This window comes from Schistocerca gregaria, unplaced genomic scaffold (assembly GCF_023897955.1).
Source record: "Schistocerca gregaria isolate iqSchGreg1 unplaced genomic scaffold, iqSchGreg1.2 ptg000821l, whole genome shotgun sequence".
NCBI lineage: Eukaryota > Metazoa > Arthropoda > Insecta > Orthoptera > Acrididae > Schistocerca > Schistocerca gregaria.
The window spans coordinates 10,001-17,500 of record NW_026062187.1 but is presented as its reverse complement, the minus strand read 5'-3'; the positions used below and the strand labels follow the sequence as shown (position 1 = coordinate 17,500).

The 7,500-nt window shown below is 54.0% G+C and overlaps 3 non-coding genes across 3 annotated transcripts in view; all 3 read left to right on the top strand.

Moving 5' to 3' along the window:
• Positions 1-3,428: 3,428 nt before the first annotated feature.
• LOC126322656 (small subunit ribosomal RNA) lies at positions 3,429-5,321 on the top strand. The gene has a single exon (XR_007559113.1). It is a non-coding gene; the product is annotated as a small subunit ribosomal RNA (ribosomal RNA).
• A 362-nt stretch (positions 5,322-5,683) lies between these two features.
• On the top strand, positions 5,684-5,838 carry LOC126322649 (5.8S ribosomal RNA). Its single transcript, XR_007559107.1, has one exon. It is a non-coding gene; the product is annotated as a 5.8S ribosomal RNA (ribosomal RNA).
• Positions 5,839-6,026: 188 nt separating this feature from the next.
• LOC126322657 (large subunit ribosomal RNA) overlaps positions 6,027-7,500 on the top strand; it is a 4,222-nt gene continuing 2,748 nt past the window's right edge. Inside the window, exon 1 of the ribosomal RNA XR_007559114.1 lies at positions 6,027-7,500. This exon is cut by the window's right edge and continues 2,748 nt beyond it. This is a non-coding gene — a ribosomal RNA (large subunit ribosomal RNA).

Here is a 7,500-nt window from a genome sequence, read left to right as displayed (position 1 = left end):
CTAACTCAATTTGTCCCTTAACCTAACTCAATTTGTCCCTTAACCTAACTCAAGTTGTCCCTTAACCTAACTCAATTTGTCCCTTAACCTAACTCAATTTGTCCCTTAACCTAACTCAATTTGTCCCTTAACCTAACTCAAGTTGTCCCTTAACCTAACTCAAGTTGTCCCTTAACCTAACTCAAGTTGTCCCTTAACCTAACTCAAGTTGTCCCTTAACCTAACTCAAGTTGTCCCTTAACCTAACTCAATTTGTCCCTTAACCTAACTCAATTTGTCCCTTAACCTAACTCAATTTGTCCCTTAACCTAACTCAATTTGTCCCTTAACCTAACTCAAGTTGTCCCTTAACCTAACTCAAGTTGTCCCTTAACCTAACTCAAGTTGTCCCTTAACCTAACTCAAGTTGTCCCTTAACCTAACTCAAGTTGTCCCTTAACCTAACTCAATTTGTCCCTTAACCTAACTCAAGTTGTCCCTTAACCTAACTCAATTTGTCCCTTAACCTAACTCAATTTGTCCCTTAACCTAACTCAATTTGTCCCTTAACCTAACTCAATTTGTCCCTTAACCTAACTCAATTTGTCCCTTAACCTAACTCAATTTGTCCCTTAACCTAACTCAAGTTGTCCCTTAACCTAACTCAAGTTGTCCCTTAACCTAACTCAAGTTGTCCCTTAACCTAACTCAAGTTGTCCCTTAACCTAACTCAAGTTGTCCCTTAACCTAACTCAATTTGTCCCTTAACCTAACTCAATTTGTCCCTTAACCTAACTCAATTTGTCCCTTAACCTAACTCAATTTGTCCCTTAACCTAACTCAATTTGTCCCTTAACCTAACTCAATTTGTCCCTTAACCTAACTCAAGTTGTCCCTTAACCTAACTCAAGTTGTCCCTTAACCTAACTCAAGTTGTCCCTTAACCTAACTCAAGTTGTCCCTTAACCTAACTCAAGTTGTCCCTTAACCTAACTCAAGTTGTCCCTTAACCTAACTCAAGTTGTCCCTTAACCTAACTCAATTTGTCCCTTAACCTAACTCAAGTTGTCCCTTAACCTAACTCAAGTTGTCCCTTAACCTAACTCAATTTGTCCCTTAACCTAACTCAATTTGTCCCTTAACCTAACTCAATTTGTCCCTTAACCTAACTCAATTTGTCCCTTAACCTAACTCAAGTTGTCCCTTAACCTAACTCAAGTTGTCCCTTAACCTAACTCAAGTTGTCCCTTAACCTAACTCAAGTTGTCCCTTAACCTAACCCACGTTGTCCCTTAACCTAACCCACGTTGTCCCTTAACCTAACCCACGTTGTCCCTTAACCTAACCCACGTTGTCCCTTAACCTAACCCACGTTGTCCCTTAACCTAACCCACGTTGTCCCTTAACCTAACCCACGTTGTCCCTTAACCTAACCCACGTTGTCCCTTAACCTAACCCACGTTGTCCCTTAACCTAACCCACGTTGTCCCTTAACCTAACCCACGTTGTCCCTTAACCTAACCCACGTTGTCCCTTAACCTAACCCACGTTGTCCCTTAACCTAACCCACGTTGTCCCTTAACCTAACCCACGTTGTCCCTTAACCTAACCCACGTTGTCCCTTTGCCTAACATAGTTCACTGCTCGGAATCTCTGGTGTCGTTGTTATCCTCATGTAGATGTCTTGCGAGTGTTGCTTACTTTCCACATATTCCTGCTATCCACTGTCAATTGTACTGCAATAGGACTATATCGCCGACCCCCCCCCTCCCCCCCTCTGTCCCCCTCTGTCCCCCTCTTTGTGTCTCTGTCCTCTCAAGCTGGTCGGTCTGGCGTTTGAGTGTTAAATGAGCCTCGCAGCTGTTCAGTTGCATTCAGATGTCGACGCCCTCAGTGTACGTCGTGGTATGGTCTGTGTCCATTGTCCGCTGATGTCGTACGCGTAACCCACACGCTGTACCGATCATCGGTCGTTACGTACAGAGTGAAGTAGTGTGATACGTGTGACCGTACGCTGGCTGTGCCCAACGGTGTCGAATCTCAATTTCCATATGTTGTGCTTGATGCTACTTGTCTCGTCTCCCAATAACAGCTAGGTTGCACTGTGGTACGCCGTAGAGGCGTGTGGGAGGAACGTACGAACGCATTGTATGTCACCCTGGGTCGCTGGGGGTGGTGGTGCGGTGAGTCAGGTCAGGTCAGGTCAGCGTGAGCCGTCTGATGTAGTGACGCGTGTATTCCGACTTTGTCGTATTGCCTCACACAAAGTGCTACCCTGGTGGACCGCGTTCCATATCTGGGACATGCCGCAGATGCCGGTTGACAGTGGATCGCGGAAGGTACATCGCATACGTGCGCGGGCCACCTTCCACGTGTTCTCTTCTGCACATGTCGCAGTGTGTATGTGGTCTGATGTAGCGTGTCGTGACACATGACATCCTGGCATGCAAGAATTGTTGAATTCGCAAATGTAGGTGGACATCTACGTTTACTGCCCAAGATACGCAAATGAACTGGAAATCCGTTGTTGAGCGGTTGTTCACGCTGGAGGTGAATCTGTGATGGCGACGATCGGTACAGCTATTAACCGGTTGTTTCAGCGGTACCCGCCACATCCACACGCGTGACTAGGCCCATGTGGGTATGAAGCGATACGCGGCGGTGGCTTGGTGGGACTGTTCCCGGCCGGTGAAGGGGGGCCGCCCGGCGTGTTGGCCGCGCGCTGCGTGGGCGCACGCGCAACAGGCGGCTGGTGGGGGGCGCCGAGTGGCAGGAGCGCCAGCCGACGGGCCCGGCAGGCGGCGCAGCTACGCTGCGGCGCACCCTGCACGCGGCGCCTGGCGGCCAAAGTTGGTTCAGCCGAGCCCGGTGCGAAGCGCGGTGGACATCTGCAGTGTGCTGGTCTGATTGAGGACTGTGTGCGTTGAGGATGCGCCGCCGCCTGGCACTCGGCGCCGCGACGCCGTCTGCTGCTCGGTCGCCCCAGCGGTTCTCGCAGGTGGTTTGTATCGCAGTTGTGCGGACGTGTTGGCGCGTGCGCTGTGCTGGGAGAGTTCGCTTCTGCACCCAAGTGGGGCTTTGCCCTTGTGTGGCGCTGGCGTTGGAGCTGCCGGTCACCATAGGTGGCGCGTGTTGTCTCCCGCCGGCAATGCCACGACAGCACGCTCCCGGGCCTCTGTCGGCAGCGGCAAGCTCAGTTGGGAGCAAGGGTGTTCGCACTAAAACCGTCTACTCGCCTAACTCCGGGCGATTGCGCCTCTCTCGAAACCGACCAAGTACCTAGGACGGCGCTGCGCGCCGCCGGGACCTGAGAGGGTTTCGAGGTGTATCGTGCAGGGGAGCTCGGCCTCCTCCTGTTTGCAGAATAATTGAGCGGACGCTTGCGTGTTCGCGCGGGCCCCCGGGACACACTCCCGGGCGGCCGGCTGCTCAGCTCTAGTTGACGCAGCTCCCTGGTTGATCCTGCCAGTAGTCATATGCTTGTCTCAAAGATTAAGCCATGCATGTCTCAGTACAAGCCGCATTAAGGTGAAACCGCGAATGGCTCATTAAATCAGTTATGGTTCCTTAGATCGTACCCACGTTACTTGGATAACTGTGGTAATTCTAGAGCTAATACATGCAAACAGAGTCCCGACCAGAGATGGAAGGGACGCTTTTATTAGATCAAAACCAATCGGATTGGCTTGTCTGGTCCGTTTGCCTTGGTGACTCTGAATAACTTTGGGCTGATCGCACGGTCCTCGTACCGGCGACGCATCTTTCAAATGTCTGCCTTATCAACTGTCGATGGTAGGTTCTGCGCCTACCATGGTTGTAACGGGTAACGGGGAATCAGGGTTCGATTCCGGAGAGGGAGCCTGAGAAACGGCTACCACATCCAAGGAAGGCAGCAGGCGCGCAAATTACCCACTCCCGGCACGGGGAGGTAGTGACGAAAAATAACGATACGGGACTCATCCGAGGCCCCGTAATCGGAATGAGTACACTTTAAATCCTTTAACGAGTATCTATTGGAGGGCAAGTCTGGTGCCAGCAGCCGCGGTAATTCCAGCTCCAATAGCGTATATTAAAGTTGTTGCGGTTAAAAAGCTCGTAGTTGGATTTGTGTCCCACGCTGTTGGTTCACCGCCCGTCGGTGTTTAACTGGCATGTATCGTGGGACGTCCTGCCGGTGGGGCGAGCCGAAGGGGTGCTTTCGCGTCCCGAGGCGGACCCCGTTTAAATCCTACCAGGGTGCTCTTTGTTGAGTGTCTCGGTGGGCCGGCACGTTTACTTTGAACAAATTAGAGTGCTTAAAGCAGGCAAGCCCGCCTGAATACTGTGTGCATGGAATAATGGAATAGGACCTCGGTTCTATTTTGTTGGTTTTCGGAACCCGAGGTAATGATTAATAGGGACAGGCGGGGGCATTCGTATTGCGACGTTAGAGGTGAAATTCTTGGATCGTCGCAAGACGAACAGAAGCGAAAGCATTTGCCAAGTATGTTTTCATTAATCAAGAACGAAAGTTAGAGGTTCGAAGGCGATCAGATACCGCCCTAGTTCTAACCATAAACGATGCCAGCCAGCGATCCGCCGCAGTTCCTCCGATGACTCGGCGGGCAGCCTCCGGGAAACCAAAGCTTTTGGGTTCCGGGGGAAGTATGGTTGCAAAGCTGAAACTTAAAGGAATTGACGGAAGGGCACCACCAGGAGTGGAGCCTGCGGCTTAATTTGACTCAACACGGGAAACCTCACCAGGCCCGGACACCGGAAGGATTGACAGATTGATAGCTCTTTCTTGATTCGGTGGGTGGTGGTGCATGGCCGTTCTTAGTTGGTGGAGCGATTTGTCTGGTTAATTCCGATAACGAACGAGACTCTAGCCTGCTAACTAGTCGCGTGACATCCTTCGTGCTGTCAGCGATTACTTTTCTTCTTAGAGGGACAGGCGGCTTCTAGCCGCACGAGATTGAGCAATAACAGGTCTGTGATGCCCTTAGATGTTCTGGGCCGCACGCGCGCTACACTGAAGGAATCAGCGTGTCTTCCTAGGCCGAAAGGTCGGGGTAACCCGCTGAACCTCCTTCGTGCTAGGGATTGGGGCTTGCAATTGTTCCCCATGAACGAGGAATTCCCAGTAAGCGCGAGTCATAAGCTCGCGTTGATTACGTCCCTGCCCTTTGTACACACCGCCCGTCGCTACTACCGATTGAATGATTTAGAGAGGTCTTCGGACTGGTACGCGGCATCGACTCTGTCGTTGCCGATGCTACCGGAAAGATGACCAAACTTGATCATTTAGAGGAAGTAAAAGTCGTAACAAGGTTTCCGTAGGTGAACCTGCGGAAGGATCATTACCGACTAGACTGCATGTCTTTCGATGTGCGTGTCGTGTCGCGCAACACGCTACCTGTACGGCAGTGGCCGTGCGCCGCGTGCGGAACCACGCGTGCCTCTCAAAACTAGCGGAAGTGTTGTTGTTGTGTGGTACGAGCGCTGAAGCTCTGGAGCGGCTGGCCTGCGGTACCTGGCGCCTGGCGCCGGTTTTTGAATGACGTTCGCCCGAGTGCCTGTCCGCTCGGTGTGGAGCCGTACGACGCCCATCGGCTGTGAGGCCGTTGGATCTGTCTCGCGTGTGTGAACAGGGGCCGTCAGACGCCTCAGTCCCGCAAATGCTACTGTCTTGAAAGAGACAGTGGGAGACTGAAAAGGAAAAGATCACCCAGGACGGTGGATCACTCGGCTCGTGGGTCGATGAAGAACGCAGCAAATTGCGCGTCGATATGTGAACTGCAGGACACATGAACATCGACGTTTCGAACGCACATTGCGGTCCATGGATTCCGTTCCCGGGCCACGTCTGGCTGAGGGTCGGCTACGTATACTGAAGCGCGCGGCGTTTGTCCCGCTTCGGAGACGTGGGAGTGTCGTGGTCGCCTGTGTGGCCGGCCGCGTCTCCTTAAACGTGCGATGCGCGCCCGTCGCCTGGCGGTTCGCATACCGGTACTTTCTCGGTAGCGTGCACAGCCGGCTGGCGGTGTGGCGTGCGACACCTCGTACAACGACCTCAGAGCAGGCGAGACTACCCGCTGAATTTAAGCATATTACTAAGCGGAGGAAAAGAAACTAACAAGGATTCCCCCAGTAGCGGCGAGCGAACAGGGAAGAGTCCAGCACCGAACCCCGCAGGCTGCCGCCTGTCGTGGCATGTGGTGTTTGGGAGGGTCCACTACCCCGACGCCTCGCGCCGAGCCCAAGTCCAACTTGAATGAGGCCACGGCCCGTAGAGGGTGCCAGGCCCGTAGCGGCCGGTGCGAGCGTCGGCGGGACCTCTCCTTCGAGTCGGGTTGCTTGAGAGTGCAGCTCCAAGTGGGTGGTAAACTCCATCTGAGACTAAATATGACCACGAGACCGATAGCGAACAAGTACCGTGAGGGAAAGTTGAAAAGAACTTTGAAGAGAGAGTTCAAAAGTACGTGAAACCGTTCTGGGGTAAACGTGAGAAGTCCGAAAGGTCGAACGGGTGAGATTCACGCCCATCCGGCCACTGGCCCCCGCCCTCGGCAGATGGGGCCGGCCGCCCGCGCGGAGCAATCCGCGGCGGGGTCGTGTCCGGTTGCCTTTCCACTCGCCGCGGGGTGGGGCCGTTCCGGTGTGCGGTGGGCCGCACTTCTCCCCTAGTAGGACGTCGCGACCCGCTGGGTGCCGGCCTACGGCCCGGGTGCGCAGCCTGTCCTTCCGCGGGCCTCGGTTCGCGTCTGTTGGGCAGAGCCCCGGTGTCCTGGCTGGCTGCTCGGCGGTATATCTGGAGGAGTCGATTCGCCCCTTTGGGCGCTCGGGCTCCCGGCAAGCGCGCGCGGTTCTTCCCGGATGACGGACCTACCTGGCCCGGCCCCGGACCCGCGCCGCTGTTGGCTCGGGATGCTCTCGGGCGGAATAATCGCTCCCGTCAGCGGCGCTTCAGCTTTGGACAATTTCACGACCCGTCTTGAAACACGGACCAAGGAGTCTAACATGTGCGCGAGTCATTGGGCTGTACGAAACCTAAAGGCGTAATGAAAGTGAAGGTCTCGCCTTGCGCGGGCCGAGGGAGGATGGGGCTTCCCCGCCCTTCACGGGGCGGCGGCCTCCGCACTCCCGGGGCGTCTCGTCCTCATTGCGAGGTGAGGCGCACCTAGAGCGTACACGTTGGGACCCGAAAGATGGTGAACTATGCCTGGCCAGGACGAAGTCAGGGGAAACCCTGATGGAGGTCCGTAGCGATTCTGACGTGCAAATCGATCGTCGGAGCTGGGTATAGGGGCGAAAGACTAATCGAACCATCTAGTAGCTGGTTCCCTCCGAAGTTTCCCTCAGGATAGCTGGTGCTCGTACGAGTCTCATCCGGTAAAGCGAATGATTAGAGGCCTTGGGGCCGAAACGACCTCAACCTATTCTCAAACTTTAAATGGGTGAGATCTCCGGCTTGCTTGATATGCTGAAGCCGCGAGCAAACGACTCGGATCGGAGTGCCAAGTGGGCCACTTTTGGTAAGCA